The 15,927-nt window shown below is 34.7% G+C and overlaps 1 protein-coding gene across 2 annotated transcripts in view; it reads left to right on the forward strand.

The window, feature by feature from the left end:
- Positions 1-15,927, forward strand: part of LOC113496239 (ATP-binding cassette sub-family D member 2) — a 59,576-nt gene that overhangs the window by 13,118 nt on the left and 30,531 nt on the right. The window contains exon 2 of one of the 2 annotated variants that reach the window (XM_026875407.1): positions 1,310-1,327. The gene's annotated coding sequence lies outside the window, so the exon portion shown is untranslated. Of the gene's footprint in view, positions 1-1,309; positions 1,328-12,841; positions 12,993-15,927 lie in introns of those variants that run through there. The other variant, XM_026875408.1, reaches the window with a different exon arrangement.

Below are 15,927 nucleotides of genomic sequence, written 5' to 3' on the forward strand. Positions count from 1 at the left end.
CCATGGTCGGTGTCACATCGCCATTCAGACTTCTATCCTACAGGCTCAGGAGGAGTTAAATAAATTGGGGTAGTCTACTGTGCCCTCAAATAAAAGACAATTCCGACTTACCTGAAAAACATAAAAGAAAAAGTATATTTTGTGCAAGTGTTACTCGATCTGTCGTCGGTAGCGGTATTAATAGTGAAGTGAAACTGGTTTTTATACACAGATGGAGAACAAACTGTCGCTATTGCGGTTACTGCAATTATTTAACCCAGTTACACGTGCAGTTGAGAGATTAACTCACGTGATTCGAGAAATAACGTCCATATTTTTTACATGTGGTTATTCTGAGGTTGCTATACTTAGAAGTATAGTTCTGTTTTAGAAGAAGCTTTATCCAAATATTTATAACCGGTGTTGGTCTGCCTTTTAAGTCTCGTCCGTGGCACAGGTACTTTGGGTTTTCCAAAAGTGTTACAGTAATAAGGAATGATTTTATATATTTTTTAGCAGAGTACTTAAGTAGAACCAGGGAGTCAGCTACTTGATGCATAGAATCTCACTAAAGCGAGGAGCGTTAAAACATTTCCAATAATTACGCTCTACAAACACTCTTCAAGGTTCAACATGGAGTGTCTATCGAACTTTACACTTTGAAGATATCGATTTCGGGAAAGAAAAAAACGCTTATCGTAAACATCGCATATTAATATTTGAGAGTAAATACATATCTATTCGAACGTCTCATAAAAGTATAGTTAAGTGTTTGCATTATGATTCATTCATGTTTATGATTACAATTCGCGTTACGATGCCGTTTTTTACTATGTTTGTTTAACAAATAAATATTTCCGTTATCCTGTGTGCTTACTGACCTAATTTGGTCTTGTACACGTGGGAATATTTGCCGAACCTAAGCACGTCTTAAATTATATGGACTATGTTGGAGGGCCTATTATAAAGAGGCACTGAAGGCTGCTGAAATTTAATTGTGGAAGAGAGATAGAGTTTTTGGTAAAAGTTTACCAAGAATTTTCAGTATAATTAACAGACCTAGATGTACAATAGAGAACCAGTCATTGTTTAGTTTACGCGTACGTATTATAGTAGTTAGATAACGAAAAAAAAGATAAACTTTGACCTCACATACTAGAGAAGTTTTTATAACTTAAAACTATTACGAAATCATGTCGTACTGGTTAGAAAATGATACTTAATTATTTTTCGAGGAAGTTCGGTATTGCTACAATTAATTAAATCATCATCCTATGTAAGTTATTTCTTATATGATACTAACTCTAATTCAATGTATTATTTGTTTCAGACACACCAACAGACCGATGTAAGTTAACTAAACATTTTGGTTGTAACAGGCAGACGTAACTTCCTGAGGTAATATACAAATCGTTTGCATACTTGATTGATAGTTCGGAAAGCGTAGAATGGTAAAGTGTCTATGAAATGAGTGGAAATCTTTGGTAGGGGGAGGTGGGGGATGTCTAGCAGTGGACCTCTTTATAAAAAGTCGTTTTAAGTTATGTCACTGCACGATTTAGCGCTAGTTTCGGGTTCCAGAATACCAAATTAAAACAGATCTCGATCTTCCGGGATTAAGTGTGATGTGATGATGATGAAAGTACAAAACTCAATTTGTGTTTTTGTCTTCAAATTAATAATAATCTACTTTATAAACCTCTTATGTACCCCATACACATAATTTATACAGTTATCTTAACAATTAATTTTCCGCACGTTGTACACCGTATTTGGACATAACTTTCAACTTTTGCAAAATATTAAAAAATCCCATAAAGAAGCGAAATCTTTCATATCAAAGTAGGATCAACATTATAGCGTCCATACCCCAGATTTGGTTGCGCAATGCCGCAGTGTGTCATTGTGCGCAAGATGGCGACCTGCGCCCGCGTAGCTATTGTCGCGCTTTCGTTCCGCCACTGTAGGGATGGGACATTCCTAAGATATAATAATATATTTAGTTATTAATCATAAGCTTATTTTTAAAATTTTTGTCTCTATCATAAACGTTTTATTTAGTAAAAGGTACCTATTTGATTTAAATTGAAAAATGAACATCTAGCTTCGAAATACGTGCTTAAAATATTACTAGATACATTTTGGTTGACCGTACTTGAAATTATTACAAAACGAATTAATAATATAATATCGCAACGTAAGATAGCAATCTTTCATTCTAATTGACGAATTATTGTGTATTTCGATTCACTCATTGGCGAATGCAATCAAAAGATTGCAATTGCGATGTCGACAATATCTAGCAGAAATCATAATAGCAACCTTGATTTTTTTCGTATATTAGATAGTGTACAATATTGAGTACACATACATGTATAATACTATTCATAGATCTGTTTTCTTTGAGTCGCACGTCACGGTAACAGGCAGGCAGGTCTTTGTACACAAATTGCTTGCATCCCTTCAATAATGACAGGAGCTATCCTTCTGTTCGCTGCCTTTCTAGGGATGGGAAATGATATAGATCGTGTAATAGCATGACATTTGATAACATCGCGATGTAGATAAAATATTTTTTTATATTACACTGACTCATAAAAATATTTTGACTGGTTAATGGATATCGTTTGATGTCACTAATATGGCTAGTTTTTATGATTCAATTACTAAGTTCCTGCCGGGGTAGCGTGGGTTACCGTGGCCCCGGTACACGAAGGGCAAAGGGCTGATGAGGGGTCGGTCGCTGCCGCTGCCGATGCTAGTTTTAGTCGGTAAAGACTGTTGTTTCCTTCCGCTCAACCCAAAGCGGAAATAGTCGACTGATAGTTTCTCATCCGAGAAAAAAAGGTTTTTCTGCGCTTTCGTGTACTGTAATGATAGTTTTGAGTTAGGACAAATAATTAATCGTTTTGACATGGATAACGTGACTCGTGTCTCAATTAAACAATTCTCTGCGTAGTAATTAACATTGAGGATACAACGTAAAATAAATATCACATCGATTAGCCTTACTTTGTGACCTGTTCAACACGTGGGTATGTTGCAAAAAGGATGTTTGGAATATCTTATCTGGGGAATGTATGGATTAAGATAAAGATATCGTATTGTTATTAACTGATAGTAAATACAATGTGGGTTTATACGGTGATACTGTGTTACGTAGTGAAATGTGCTGTAGAGGTCAGAGTGCTTCTCAACACATCCTGAAGAAATAATATTGCAGTGTGGAAGAGAGATGCCGTTCTACGCTGTGTAGAGTGCTGTCACGCTCCCACAACTGCAATAATAATACTTTATGAGGTAGTGGTAGGCTTTCTGGTGGGTGATGTAATTTGAAAATAGGGTTTTCAGGGTTCCAATTCTGCTATTTACAATAATAGATGAATGAATGAAAATTTGTATGAAATTGGCACTATTCGTATTATTCTTCATATTTTTTCAACAAAATAATTGGAAATTTAGTACGGGGTGAAGCACTCAAGGTTTGCAAAATGCATAACAGAATAGCAAAAGTTTCGAATTTAATCCAATTGCCATTCATTCATCAGTCATTGTAAATAGCAGAATTGGGGAACAGCTGAATTCGGTAAGAATGGCCTGAAAGAATTGTTTAAAGTGCGAGTTGTACCCGAGACTTAGGTTTACTTACAAATAAACTAAAGAAAAAGTAATCGTTTTAATGACAAACAAATTCATTTCCCTCTTAACAAATAAATGACTGTAACATTAACAACCGTTGCCTCACCTCGGTAACTATTTTGAGTATGTGTTGGTTGATGTTATAGTGGCATAAGAAACTTTCTGGTGACAAAGGGATTGATTGGCAGATAGTAGTGCCTGAGTAATAGGGTTCCGTTTTTACAGTTTGGAAATAGAAAACTTATATTAGTTTTGTTTTTCATTTGTTGCAGTAATTAATAAGATTGTTTGATTTAGTTTCTTTGGTAAGATATTTGTTTCAGAAAAGTCTCCCACGTAATTGAATACAGGCTAAACTTCTGCTTACCCACAAGTTAAATCGTGACGATATGTATATTTACTTTATTTTGTTATAGTAGCTTTTTAAGTACCAATAAAAGTTTTTTAAAGATAAAAATGAACTGAGAAGATAATATTTATTATTGAAAGAGCTAACATGTAATATTGACAATGAATTACACAGTAATTTACATGTACACTTATCGTTAATGAATATAAACAATAATATTGACATGATGTCGTCTGCGGCATCATTTATCATGATGTACTTCGTGAACTTACTGCACTGAGAATAAATAAATGTTAAGAGTTTTTTTATGTATAAAAAATCGCAACAAGATCAAAGAGAGTAATTCTTTTTTCGACAAAAATTGATATTCAAAATAACACCAACCATAAAAACCACCGAAGAAAAATAGCATTTTTTTTTTTAAACTCGTCCCTTTTCTTCCAAACCTATTCTTCTTGAATTTGGGTCACTTGTGCCGCGTGTCTGAGCATCACCTTAAAATAAGAAGACTTAAATTACTATACAAGTTAACTTTCTATTTTCATTATTTTAATTCGCAGAAAAGACTTTAAATCGGAAAATATTTACATTATTCATTATTTGGACAAAATTGCAGGTTCGCGTCCAAAAAATATCAACTTCAGACAAGACAGAATCTGCGACTCCTGTGATTTGTTTATTCATTCGTATTTAATTGCCAAACTCTCATCAGACAATTAAGTTATACCGACACCATTCACAGCTGACGCACGACGCTTTATCGATAAAACAATAAAAATAATCGCATAATATTATTATTGCACTTATGTAACGAATTTTATGTGAATAGAAAGTTATCGATGTTTTATATCCCATCACTGGTCGCTGTTATGACATGTGTGAATAGCTTTTGCTTTCTTCGACTGTTATTATATTATTGTTATTTAATATGCCGTGGTTTATAGGCTTGTAAAGGTGTGTGTTATGTTAGTGGCCCAGAAAAACGATGTTACCTGGCATATTGTGAAGCAACATTATCAAAATGATACTAAATCTTGGCTATTTGTTTTTATTGAGCTTACAAAGAAGTTGATGCGCAAGTTGGGAGAGGCCTATGCCCAGCAGTGGACCGCCATAAGCTGTGTTGATTGATTGTAAAGAAACTAATGACTAAAAACAAGCCGTGTTATTTATTCTATAATAAATATTATGAAGCCTCGGTGACCGCGGTTGACCCGTAGATGGGTGACCTTTACACATCACGACATTTCCGCGTTTGTAAAATTAATAAAACCGTCACCGTTCTGATTGTCATATGTTTTGGATGGGTAATTTTTTATGAAGTTAACAATCAACTGTGTTACCAAATCAAACGGGCTGTGGATGGCGGATTGACACTCGCTTTTCTTTAGAAGAAAGTATTTCCCATTGACTTGTACTTGGGGCTTGATTGGCACCCTGACGGAGGAAGTAAAGAGCTTAAAAGCTCAAAAAAGTGCAGTTAAGTATGTTGAATACTAAATAAATATTATTCCATTGTTTACATGTTCATAAATGTTCCAACGAATATTATATAGTTATAGATAGTGTTTAGAATATGGAAGACTGCGCAGATCGATACAAGGACGAGTGTCGTCGCGGCACCGTTTTCAAATGACTGACCCATGTTTGTAATACAGTCCTTCGTCTAAGAAATAGACACTGACAATGAAGTACTAACATAATATTCCTCAAGATTCCTCGAGTTGGTTAGAGACAAAACGACCAATAACATTTTTCTAGAAAATAGGATTGTTATCATACTAATAGAGAGACCTATCTTCTACATAATCCACTTTTTTGTTTGTATCAGGTCAATTGATAAATTATCCGATATGACAGTAAGAAAACCAAGTGTATCAAGAGACGCGGTTAACGATGCTCCGACTGCACTACTAGAGCCGTCTAGTTCAAAATAATAATTTAGTTGTAGATATAAAATCAAGATACTGTGGCTCATATTTATTAGTGACTTAAATTTTTGTGAAACCCCCGCGATAAAAGGAACAAATTCTTTAGTGCTTCAGTCCTTAGAAGAAGAGCTACTTCGAAATTAGACCATACTAAAAGCCAAACCATTCGAGTAAAGACAATAAAATTCCGTAATACAAGATACCTATGTGTATTTTGTGATATTCCAATACACGGAGAACGAACGAGATAATGTTATATGTCGTACATGGACATTGTACTTAGATAATATTGAAACAGATCGATTACGATAATGAGGACGCCAGAACTTAAATACTGGTAGAATGAAGTTGTTGTGATATGCTTGTGGTAATTTTAATTTGTTTAGGGGAACTTCATGGTGAAGTTTTGGCAGTTGACGAATTAGACTTGGTACTACGACGGAGACGTTGGCCGTCTAGCTTATTTTGTAAGGGGTTTGTTTGTGAGTACATGCATTTGGGAGTTTTGGTTTGGATTGTATAATCTGTCACTTTTTTCTTCCGGAATTACTATATTGTACATTAAATAAGAGGTAAAGCTCTTTTCTCCTTTACTGTCAAGGCCTTAGATCAGTCACGCTAAGTTAGTTTGCCTTTTTTGTCTTCTGTACTATCTATAAAATAACCTCCTTAGTCCAGTATACTAGACAACACGGTGTCTCATATTCACTGTATGTCACAAATCACCTATATTTAATATCAAAAATAGTTTGTACAGACAAACAAACGGATTACCTAATAATTAATAATTATATGCTTCTACACGTGAAAAATAAATGAACTAATCTTCATCACGTGTATTATAATATCAATAGGAAACTATTTATCCGATTAGTTTACTCATTTAGCTGTACAAATCAATAATGTTATATTTAGATAGTGTAAATTAGATAGCAACATTTGATTTAATTTCTGCTAATCTGTCCGTGTATGTGGAGATAAAGCCCAGGCTAGTCTCTCGTATCATAAGTTAATACTAAATGGTAGAAAATAATAAAAAACAAGTTTTGTGTTCTGCTTACGATTTCAGTCCAGAATAGTCATAGCACTGCTGGGCATATGCCTCCGGTGGGCCATAATAGAACGCACCCAAAAAAAAAATTGCGGCAGGCATATAAAATATCCCTTTGACATTTTTTTTTTAATAATTGAGCAAACAACTCTGTAAAAAATATTATCATTATAAAAGTATCATCATTGCAGTAAATGACGTACCGTCCCTATACTTCAAACCAAGGATGTTTCTCAAATTCGAGCTTTTATTTCCATTAACAACATGATTTCAGTAGTATCATTCGTCCAGCAAGGGTAAACGAAACGAAACAAAAGAACAACTCAAGCCAACCATCGCATTAAAAAGTTTAGTAATGCCAACGAACTCTTTGGTTTGTCGAGGAGTTCCGTGGCTAATGCAGATGGACAATGGACTGGGCTCGCAGTGTAACGACAAGGCGTGGTAATGACTGACTCATAATAAGTGGCCTGAGGCCTGGGGGCCTACTACTAACTCGATCGCGGTATCGTCACGTGTCGTGTGGGTTGTGCGGCTTCCTTAGTACTCCACTCAGGGCATGCTTGCCGCTTGATGTCGCAGGCTTGCTCATATCCATCTGGACTTTCAAAGAGGCGATAAACCCTGAGTTTCGATGTTTCTTCTCAGGGTAGCCAGCTAGGATATGTCGAATCCAACCTTGAAAAAATGACATGTAGAAGTGATAACCTATTTGCAGAATAATTAATTTCTAAAAGTCTGTGTGCAGCTGTGGAAGCGTGATGGCGCTATCTAGCACTTGAAATGGTGTCTCTCTTTCACAAATGGTAACGTAGTAATTTTCTTATTGTTACGGGTGATAGTAGACCTCCAGTTCGGCTACCATTTTTGTTTGACATGGGAACGGATGTTCGAGAATAACTTGGAAAGGGTTAGCTGGTTTCTGATGTAGGTAGACGTATCAGGAGTGAATTGTTTCATTTGGAGTTCATCAAATTATTTTATTTTGAACTTGTTTCGCTAAATTGCAATTACTTTTTTTTTCATACTTGACTTTTCCCAGTATGATTCGGTTCATCATTTAGTAGAATACACTGATAGAGTACCGATTCTTTCGCAAAAATCATATTTGGCATTTTTTTATCTGTTCCTTTTGGCTAAGGATTGTCATTACTGGCTATTTTTTTCATAACATCATATTATTAACAGAAGTAAGTTACCATGACGAATCCAATTCAGGATTTGATGACGTCACAAACACGCCTGCGTATCACGGTCATTCGTCTCGCATTCATACGGATGCTGTAATGCCTGGTAATGACATTGTTTTTTATTCTATGAGAACAAAGTAACCGGTAATATAAAGGTATGTTTAGACATGGCGGTAGTCATTAGCGACTGCTTAACGCTGCAGACCACGCTGTGCGACTCCTTCGCCGACTGATGATGGGGACTAGGGAAGACGATAATGTGTCTTGTAAAAGTCGCGCGTTTCTCCCGCGCTCTTGTCGCTCTCTGTGGACTATCCTTTATATGTATATAACTAGCTGTTTTGCGCGACTTCGTCGGCGTGAAGGTACAAGATGGTTTCTTTTTTTAAATCGGATTATTAGATTTAGACTGCATGGATCTTCTCCCCGTTTTTATATCATATTTCATTGCTGCTTTGCTCCTATTCATTATAGCGTGATGATTTATTTCCTATAGCGTTCCTCAATTAATGAATGCTGAAGAGGAAGAATTTTTAAAATCGAACCTATAGTTCCTAAGCTTAGCGCGTTCAAACTTTTCGGCTTTATAATGTTAAGTATTGATTTTAAGGAAATATGTATGTAGACCTTTGAAGTTCTTGTTTATTACAGAGTCCATTAGGAGTTCCCCTGCATTAAAGTTTACGATTTAATCAACATCAAAAGTTTATAACTCTAGAACTTGTTTTAATTACGTCAGATATACACTAACCTAACCTAATCATAAAAATGACGGCGTTTTAAATGCAATGTCTTGTTCAAAACTGACATGGACAATTTTACTCAAATTTACACTTTGACGCCATGTGTGGCCTAACTTTTTAATTAAAAAGTGACGTTGTGTATTAATGCAGAGTATATTTTTGTCATTGTCACGTTATATGGAAGTATCAATAATGGCATAAACAATCAAAGCATCAAGCGTCCAGCGCCGCGCGCACAAATGAGTTTAACTTATGTATCTAAGAAGGTGACTAGTATATTGAATACAATACTATCGATATCATCCTCCTAGCCTTTTCCCAACTATGTTGGGGTCGGCTACCAGTCCACCCGGTTACAGCTAAGTACCAGTGTTTTACAGGAATATTGTAGGAATAACAGCCGGGACCCACAATTTAACGTGCCTTCCGAAACACGGATTAACTCGCTATGGCGAGTATGACGCTCGCTATGACAAAGATGGTCACCCATCTACGGGCCAACCGCGTCAAGCATAGCTTAACCTATGATCGAATCACTTATGCGGATATAGCTTAGCCACGAGCTCCTCTAGTCTTTTATTCTTATAAATAGTACTAAATAATCGCTATAATGGTTTTAAAATTATCAGCCGTATAAAGATTTGAGTTTTCCGTTGTTCGCACCTTAAATCCGAAAGGTGTTAATAAAACTTTATTTTATTATGTTTGAATGTGTTAATTGATGCTATGACTGGTAGGTTGACACGAAATATTAATGATAATATAACAGATAAGGGAATGATGTCTAAATATGTACATCTAGTCACATTTGATTATTATCAAAAATTACAAAATTGATTTGGTAGGTAATGACACATAGTAGTTGATTATTAAATACTTGAACAGGTGTTCGTGGCAATCGTGTTTTGTGGCGTTCTAGAAAAATACAAATTTCAATATTAACATTACTACAATCACTACGAATTACTATAGATAAGAGCAGGTTTGGCGAAACAAATACTATCAAGTTCCTCGTAATGTTGGAAATGATACGTTCCGTGTCTTGGAAGGAACGTAAAAATTTGATTCGATGCCATCTAGTGACAGCCAACCTTTGTCCAGCGCACCTGTCTAGTTCCTGGCAACGCTAGCTGCCGTGACCGAAATGGGTCACGACATTATTATTATATCATCAGTAGCCCTGAAAAAAAAAATTTTTTTTTTGACTATCGGTCAAAAAAGACAAGCAAAAACTACAGTTACGTATCTTAAATATCTTTACCCTTGTATTAAAATTATCTCAACCATAAAAGTTTATAATCAGGCATATCTAACAGCTCTCATTGAAACTGCTCTACGTGATACACTGTGTCATTACGCACCCTCAATTACAATTGACGTATTTATGGAGGAGGTGGTAAGCCATCTGTCAAATCTCCATCTACACTGGTACAGTTGTAATCTTTGTTAATGTTAGTAAAACTTAACAATAATTCGTTGTGGTGTAAAAGGAGGTTGATCGTGACTCCTGAGATTGGTCCATTAGACATGGATGCAGACTTGTGGCCGTGACTCGAGAATTGCTTATTTCTCTTTAATTTTACTTGGTGAATGTTAGGAATGTTTCCATCATCACTGACATCCCTGCCCTTATGCTGTTTCTTAGTAAAATTGTATTAGTCTGCCAGTCTGAATGCATGGGCATAATGAATGGAGAATGGCGTGCATGGTGAATTACATTTTGATCAGATTTTTTGCTTAGCGGGAAATCCAGGAGCTTCAAAATCTAGAATCAAATTTGGAGAGGTTCTAATAGCGATGATGGTCCAAAACGAAATGTTTTTGAATACAAATCAATTTGAAAGTATGAGGCAACAATCATAGCCAAAGCTACAGTGATGAAGTGATTTAAAACTAGATTCCATGAAACATCAGAAGACGTTAGACTCGACCAGTTAAAACTCAATCCAATAAACACAGTTTAACAGTTATCAGTATTCAGCGTGCGTTGGTAATCGCGTCAATTCGACACTCTCGATATATCATTGAGGTGTGACGTCAATGGTATCGGCAGTCATGTTAACGTTTTGGTTCAATTGCTCTGCCCATAAATGAAGATTTTATGTTAAGTTTGATATGCATCTCGAATAAATTAACCCGAAATTATCACTTCAGTGAAGTCATGAGTCTAGTAATAGTGGATATTACTATTAAAAAATATCATTTGTACCGATATAGCGATAGCTTCAAGTCTTTTTGAAACGAGCTATACTTAAATTCAATGATGTAGTACAATCGAAGAGTTGAAGAACCAACGAAGCAAAGAATTTTTAATGATACACCGACTAGGAAAAGGCCAGTCATCGTTATAATGAACCTGATTATGATGATGATTGTCCTTTTTACGCAAAAGACAGTCTGATACTGTTATGAAATGCTTGACTGAAGACAAGTTCGTTAGGTAGGTTCAGGTATTGCGACTAACTTTAGGAGTTTTTGTTAGTATTTCTTATCTGGTCCAAAAAAAACATTGGCAAGCCGTTTTTCGGTGGTACTGACAAAACCTATCCAAGCAAAACAGAGTTCCTGTTTAGTCTAAATTACAGGTCGAATGACGTCAAAGCCCCTTAGTTTCTGTGTTTTTTTTGTTCTCCTATGATAACGGATAAATAAGATTGACGCACGTTGAGGCTTTAAGATTTTTTTCTTCCTCAACGATCAAAAGCCATAAGCAAAAATACTTTTGAAATAAGTTTAAATTGCCATAACAAGAAAATACTAGAACCTCCACGGGTAAGTCTTCTCAAAAACAAATCATACAAATCAACAGCTAACTTGTTTATGGTAGATGGCGCCACGTGCATTGTCAAACCACTATAGGTCAAGTTCACAATAATATTCCGCTCTAATAAAGGTTCTACTCTGAACTTATGTTAATGAATGCTCGCTTTACCTCAAGGCACAATAAACCTTGACACATGGCAATCTCGTTACCAGAATATCAAGACATTTTCCCTAAACAACATCGATTTTAAGACGAAAATATTTGCATCATGTGTTTGACATTTGCTTAAATATAAGCAGCTGGAAAGATTTTTGTTATATTTCTAAGAACACAGATTTTAATATGACCTAGAAGGATATTTTAATCTAAAGGGGAAATCCCCTTTCCCGATATTCATATGGACGAAATCACAGCTAATGTGAGATGATAAGAATTGGGACTGGTCCGAAGGAAAGAAGAAATTTGTCTTCTTATTTAATAACGGAATAAGACAAGGGTGAAGAAGAGGGTCCAAAAAGATTGGTTTCCAGACCTGGTAAAAAATTATGGAATTGGTAATTTCCCACGTTAATTTTGTACGGACATAATTCTATTTACCTACCTTTTGGTGATTAGGCGCATAATTGTATAGGATTAAAACTGCATGCATATCAAGATGAATTTACCCAAAATAAAATTGAGGGTTTTTTAAATTGTCCAACCAAGTTGAATGATATTTAAAGTTCATTGCGAATTATTCATGTATGAATTAATAACATCCTTTATTGATTACCTTCAAAATAATCGCAAGTGGAATTATTAAAACAATTATCAGTTTAGCTCTCGACCTTGAATTTTTAGATCGAAACGATTAATAGCTAATATTTCGGCGTAATAATTATAATACATATGTTATTGATTTAATTCATGAATATTTGCATTCAGGGAAATCCTGCTGCCAAGAAGGCTGAGCAGCCGATTAAACTCATATGAAATGCAAACATATCATGTGTTAATCTTTGTTTTGTTAGCGTTCACAAAAAAACAAACTCAATATTTTTGTGTTACCATTATCCTTTAAAAAGAATACAGTTGGATATCCCGACCCTCGTCTCATACTCTTTCCTACAAAACAGTAGTCGAATTAAAAAGAAAACAAAACAAAAAACAATCTACTCAACCACACAATTAAGTATTCGGGGATTATGGAGCGAGCGCCAATGACAAAGCCTCAGTAGTTCCGCGGCCGCGACCAGCGACGCACGCGCATCACAATCGTTACGCCGTAAATATCGAACACATCGATAGTGCTGTGATTGTGTATGTTGTAATCTGTGATATACATTTCTAATTGGATAATCATTTCGGTGAGTCTTTATCTGTAATTATAATATTAAAAGAGATTATGAATTGTCGTCATTACTTAGATGACTTGTGGTTTGTTGACGAGGAAAATTCTTATGGCGATGTGATTACTTTGATCGGAGTATCAGTTGCCTTGTCTTCTAATCTGTATTACTGATATTAAAAAACTGACATCCTTAATGAAGTTGGTGTTCTGAGTGGCACAGTTTCAAATGTTTATAAAACATTAGGATGCCTCCAGTGAGGTTCAGCTGATAAGTTACTGACCTTTTGTTTCTGGGATCATTGTCTGGTCTCTTTATTTGATCAAGATTTATTGAGTGCAATGCTTGTGCTAACACTTAACATATTTATCTCGTCCTCTTTTAATATTTGGTTTAGTTAGCAGATTTGAAACATTCAGTAACTTCTTTGGAAGATATTTCTAGAAAATGAAAGTTAAAATCTTTAGTACATTGTCCGAACATTCAAAAGAGAATTTTCCATAAGTTTTTGTCATAAAAGTAAGGTTTAATTATCAATGAATGCTCAAGTTTTTCAAGTGGCTCCGATCCTTAACAATATTACTTTCGCTTCTTTCACTTTCATTACATTTTCAACAAGTTTTTTACTTGCTGGGCCATAACCAGATGTCTTCAGGTATTTCGTCAAAAAACTTGTCTCGCCTTTCAAACGAACAGCTTTTGGAAAATTTGCAATTTCAAGGTTAGCAGCTAATATGTCTTTGTTAATTCGAATACATTAAATTTAAAGGATATTAAAGTTTAATCTTTAATTAAGCTCGCATGTGATAATTGTATGACATCATTATTATAATCCTTTATATACCTATTGTATGAGATAGGTCTCGTATAGAAAATTCTAATCGTTTCAATAATAGTCCGATTCTTAATGATTTATAATAATTGCTTTATGCATATATGAAATAATGAATCATTGTTTGCTCTGCGACAATTGTTTTTTTCTCGTAGTTGTTAAGAGACCGGCGGTTACAATTATATTGTTTATTTAAATTACATATGTTACTGGTAATTAGGAAAAAAAATATCATATTTATTGCGAGAACAAAACGGCAGTTCTTAAATTTAAAAATAAAAGTCAATCTATTATACTAATTGCCGGGCCCCATTTTGATGGTTTTATTTATTTGTATCGGTTTAGGTAAGATAACTTCGACATATAATTGGTTTTGGTTAAATGGATAAGTAGTCCCTTAAATCGATACTGAGAATTTGCTTAATTACCTATTAATAGCTTTAAGTAAGCCGCATTATTTTATCGTCTTTTTCTACTGTTGTGTGTGTGCCTAACAATTTTTTTTCACGAACATTGTCGCTGTGCTAACTATTACATAAATGAATTATTATAATCAGTATTTTAGTTTTATGACAATTTCAAAACTTATCGGATCAGTCGGTATCATTTATTTGTAAATATTATATTTGTCAACCCTTTCTACTTTAAATTTGATAAAGTTAACATTTTTTGTAACAATATTGCATTACATGTATTTAATCGAAATTGTTACGTTTCAGTTAAGTAAATATGAGGAAAACCAGACAAAAAAGGCTTTAACCACGCGTGGGAAGATAGTAAGATAGATAACATTATATGTACGTAACTGTGTCCAAATTGATATATTATGCGAATAATTAATTTATTAATTCTATCTTTAATTATTGTTACAAAAAGGAACTTTGAATACAATTGGTTTTGATAGCGATAATTTCTCGATGTGATGATACGTCTCTCTTGCATCAGATTTCCTATTTTGGGAGGAGGTTAATTTAGACGATTGAACCCGTGGATACTTCCGTTGTTCTACAGCTGACTTCTATAAAACTTAAAACTTTCATGAGTATAATTTTGGTTTTTGAAAGACTCTCACTCATTTACTCCCAAAGCCTTGTGTAGCTCATAACAAGCATTCATCACACAAAAGCTTTTCCTACGCGGTGATCGAACCCGCGGCGGGCGTGGTGACTGACTCAATTCGTTGGCTACTCGTGACGCATCCTACCCACCTTATATCTATGGAAGTAAGAATGGCTGAAAACCAGAGCTGTACAGCATCAGCTAAGCCACCTTTTAGCACTAGGCACTAACTCTATCTAAGTTACACTAGTATATCTTTTATTTCAATATTGTAGTTTTAGTAAAAATAAATGTTTTTAATTTATCTTTCATTTCGTTAAAGCAATTGCATAATGTGGTCATTGTCGTAATCGACGCTATATCAAGGCAACATTTTTATTGTTATGAAATGTGTGAAGTTGCCAATTAAAATAGATAATTAATTATAATGGTCAAAAGTACTAGGTATTTTAATTTCTGGTCTACTTATTACACGCTGTCTTTAAAGGACTTTAGTGAAATTATTTGAAGTGTTATTACAAAATTGGTCTGTTTTTGTATTTTTTTTCTGCTTTGTGCCGACCTTGTGGCATTCCTTTCAGTCAAGATAACTTTTTGATTTTTTATTACTTATTTATTCAAAACTAGCTGTTGCCCGCGACTTCATCCGCGTGGTTAGAAGATAAGTTATGATTTATATCTGCCCTGTTTTTTCCACATTTTCCATTGTATCTTCGGTCCTATTAGTCGCAGCGTGATGGTATATAGCCTAAAACCTTCCTCGATGAATGGTCTATTCACTACAAAAATATTTTTTCAATTTGGACCAGTAGTTCCTGAGATTAGCGCGTTCAAACAAACAAACTCTTCAGCTTTATATATTAGTATAGATTATAGAAAATTTGAAAAAGTGCTGAATTTTACTTTACATTTTGAAAAAGTCTAGTTTTTCTTTGTTACTCATAACCTTGAAATAACTTATCAACCCGGCAGTAATGCTTGATGAACATTTGAATATATATCTAAAGGTCAAATGACAACACGACTGATAGATTAGTTTTCTTTTTGCTTGTTAAAAAAAAC

Source organism: Trichoplusia ni, chromosome 7 (genome assembly GCF_003590095.1).
Source record: "Trichoplusia ni isolate ovarian cell line Hi5 chromosome 7, tn1, whole genome shotgun sequence".
In the NCBI taxonomy this organism is placed as follows: domain Eukaryota; kingdom Metazoa; phylum Arthropoda; class Insecta; order Lepidoptera; family Noctuidae; genus Trichoplusia; species Trichoplusia ni.